We start from the raw sequence: 3,872 nt of genomic DNA, 5'->3' as shown, positions 1-3,872 counted from the left end.
AAGTTTCGTCACTGCAGGCCCAAGCCTGACTGTCCAATGGCCTCTGGAGGATGATGGCCACCGAGTCGACAAGGGGGAGCAAGTGGAGGGACAACACTCTTTCCCCCTTGGGGTGGCCTGGTGACAGTAACCTACTGCGGGGTCCAGACGCAATTCTGCCAAAAGCCGCTGGGTTTCGAGATTTGTTTCTGAGTCTCTGGGATCATGGCCGTTAAGCAGCTTGACCAGGAATCAGAGAGGCCGTTCGTAGGCGATGACTTGGGGTCTCATTGGGGTGGGGAGGACAGGACCTTCTCCACCTCCATCCCATGAGGCCTGCGTGTCTCGTCACTGGGAGCCCAAACCTGACTGTCCAGTGGCCTCTGAAGGATGGTGGCTACTGGGCCGCTGGGTGGAAGAAATCTATTCCCACCTGGGTTGGCCCAGCACCGGCAACCTACTGAAGGGACCAGATGCATTTCTGCCAAAAGCCACTGGGTTTCGAGATTTGTTTCTGAGGCTCTGGGATCATGGCCATTAAGCAGTTCAATCAGGAACCAGAGAGGCATGCCTCCAATTATATAGCTGAGCCGAAGGTGGTTTGTGGGTGTGTTTCCCACATACCTAACTTTTGGCCGTTTACTTTCTTGGTAAACTTTGCCCCAAGTTTTTGGGGTCTGGCCAAAGGCATAGCAGCAATTTTGGGGCATCCAAAAGCCTGAAAGTGCCATCAGGCTGCTGATGCATTCGCCTCACAGGTACAGATTGACCTTTTGGTGCCACCATACCCCCAGCATGCAATCTTTTGACATCCCGTGGAATCCAGTCAGTAATGGCTCTAGTCCAGCAGTTGTGTCCAAATCGCATTATGTGTCCAGCCCATCTGATTTTCGACGACTTGGCAAACAAGATAGTGTCCCTGATTCTTGATCATCGATGGAGGTCAGAACTCCAGATTCTTTGTCTCATTTGAGTGAAGCGTGATACTCCAAGCATAGCTCTTTTGATTCCTCTTTGGGAGACCTGAATAGTGTTCTCATTCTGTTTTTGTAGGGCCCAAGTCTCTGAGGTGTATGTTAATGCAGGAAGAACAGTGGAATTGAAGAGATGTGCCTGGAGTTGGAGGTTCTTCCTCATCTTAGCTCTTGAAGGCATTCCAAGCCACTCTCTTTCTCCTGCGCAACTCAGGTTCCAGGTCATTCATCATGTTGACTTCTCGACCTAGGGACACATAACTGTTGCATTCGGAGATGGTCATTCCATTGAGAGTGACTGGAATGTCAGGAATGAGACCGTTTCTCATAAAGTTTGTCTTCATTAGATTCAGCTGTAGTTCAACCTTTCCACACTCATGGTCAAAGTCGGCCAACATTTGTGCCACTTGACCAATGTTTGGTGTTATTAGAATGATGTCATCAGCGAAGCAGAGGCAGTGCAGTTGCCAACTGTCTATCTTCACTCCCATTTCTTCTCATTCCAGTCATCGCATGACGTTCTCGAGGGTGGCACTGAAGAGTTTTGGTGAAATGATATCACCCTGCCGAACCCCTTTCTTGATGTTGATGATCACCTCCCTGTAGAATGGTGAAACCCTGGTAGTGAATCCGCAACACAGCTCACGGAGGACCTTATGTATTGAGTTTGAACACCCTGTTTGGCTAAGGCTTTGATGACCACTTCAGTCTCAACAGAATCAAAGGTCTTCTTTAAATCAATGAACGATAGACAGGGTGGCATTTTGAACTCCTGACAAACTTCAATGATGAGCTTGGTTACTGTGTGGATATGGTCAATTGTGCTGAAATCTTAGCAGAACCCGGCTTGCTCACATGGTTGTCTTTCATCTAGTGTTCTGCCAATCCTGTTCAGGATGACTCAAGTGAACAGCTTGTAAATGACAGACAATAGGCAGATTGGGCAATAGATTGCTGCCAATGTCGTGGATTCTCCTTTCTTGTACAGTAGCACAGTACTGCTGGATTTCCACTGGGATGGAACCTTGCATTCAGACAGGTAGGAAGTGAAGAGCCAAGCCAGTGTATTGATGAGTACTGACGGCAATTTCTTCAGGTGTTCAGGTCTGACCTTGTCTGGGCCTGGTGCTGTTCACTTCTTAACCAACAAAATGGCATGTCAGATTTCGGAAGGGAGAATCTTGGGAACGACACATTCTTCCTGCAGAATTTGGTATGTGGGCAGGTGGATGTGGCTATCGAAGAGATCTGAGTAGAAGTCATGGATAATCTTCTCCATTGCCCTTCTGGAAGATGTGATAGAGCATCAGGACGTCAGAGGGCAGTCATCTTGGTCTTGTAGTTGGCGAAGGACAGGCGGGCATTGTGAATGCTATTTCCTGGCTTCTGCCACATCTGCCAACACTGCTGCTCTTCTCTGAGTTTTTCGTTTATCACTTCTCTGCACTGCTTTGCGAGCTCGGACATTTGCTTGCGGTTGCCTGAGGCATGCGCCAAGTCACGTTGGTGAATAAGTTCAAGAGTTTTCGAAGACGGGAGTTACTTTTTTGTGGCTATCTCTCTCTTGGCATCCCTTGCACAAGCATGGAGGTGTTGAACCAGTTGATCGTATTCCTCGTCAATGTTGTCAATGATGGCATCTTCCCATGTTGTCACAATAGTGTGAAAGAGCTCCCAGTTGGTGGTCCTTCTGGGAGTTCTCTTCTTAAACTTTGCAGCTCTTTCTCCCCACTTTCTGAAGTAGAATTTTGCACAAAGGAGATGGTGGTCCTATCCCATTTGGAATTTTGGGAAAACAGCGACATTGGTCAGGCAAAACCATTGATTGAATATTATGTGGTCAATTTCATTGTAGAACCGTCCACCAGGAGACTCCCAAGTCCAATGTTTAGATTTGGCCCTCTGGAATTGTGAGTTACCATGGATGGTTTTGGTCGACATGATGAACTCAGATAGTCTCTCACCCTGTTCGTTCCATTCTAGGCCATGTCTCCCAATGTGAAGTTCTTCAGCTGATCTTGTCGGTCCTATCTTAGCATTAAAATCACAGACAATGGTCTTATAGAAGGAGTGGTCTTTTTTATAGAACTTCTCAGTTCCATGTAGAACTTCTCAATTTCTCCTTCATCAGTATTGGATGTTGGTACATAGCCAACGAAGATAGAAACTGCCAGAAGTGAGCTACATCTATTCAAGTGTAATCGTCCTATTCGGGTTGTTAGGCATTTGAATGAATCAATGCTCATGGCCAAGTTTGTGTTGACAAGGACACCGACACCACAGATGACTCATTTGTCACATGTTCTTCGTGAATTTGCATGTCATCCTTGTGTAAGAGCCATGCTAATCTTCTGTGTATTGTTCCAATAGTTTTTATCCAGCATCAAAAATGGCATGATGTGATTGATGTCTTCTCGTCTCGGTCAGACCAATGATGTTGTACTTGATCTTTTGTGCTTTTACCATCAGGTCCTCGATGGATGCACCCGATGCCAGCATATGTGCATTGAAAGTATATACAGTCATTTTTGTCCTCCTTCATTTTGGCAGCCTAGTTCGGCCTTGAGATTTTATCAGCTTCTCCTTCCTTATCCTTCTTAATGCTGCCACATTGATGGCTCTTTCAGGGTCAGGAGAATGAGACCCACTGTATTTACTGGTTTTGTCATATCGAATATACGACAACAGATAGCTTGCCAGGCTCTGCTGTGCGGGCAGTATATTCTTGGTAGCTTGCCAAACTCTCCGAGAGGGATAGAGGCTTTTAGGGCGGTCTCTAATTGCCCTTGCAGGTGTTCCCATGGTTCAAACCTTATTTGAACCCCATCAAATATGGTGTGGTAATCTTGGAAGATGCGCATTAAGTGTCTTATGATGTGTCATGCAGTCGCTTTGTGGCCGCGAGGTCTGGAAAGTGTC

General features: G+C 46.6%; 1 non-coding gene across 1 annotated transcript; it reads right to left on the bottom strand.

The window, feature by feature from the left end:
• Positions 1-3,243: 3,243 nt before the first annotated feature.
• LOC130038153 (U6 spliceosomal RNA) lies at positions 3,244-3,346 on the bottom strand. The gene has a single exon (XR_008794605.1). It is a non-coding gene; the product is annotated as a U6 spliceosomal RNA (small nuclear RNA).
• Positions 3,347-3,872: the final 526 nt, after the last annotated feature.

This window comes from Sorex fumeus, unplaced genomic scaffold, assembly GCF_029834395.1.
Source record: "Sorex fumeus unplaced genomic scaffold, SorFum_2.1 ptg000006l, whole genome shotgun sequence".
In the NCBI taxonomy this organism is placed as follows: Eukaryota; Metazoa; Chordata; class Mammalia; order Eulipotyphla; family Soricidae; genus Sorex; species Sorex fumeus.
Note: the sequence above shows the minus strand (reverse complement) of the source record. Positions and strands in the feature narration are given on the sequence as shown.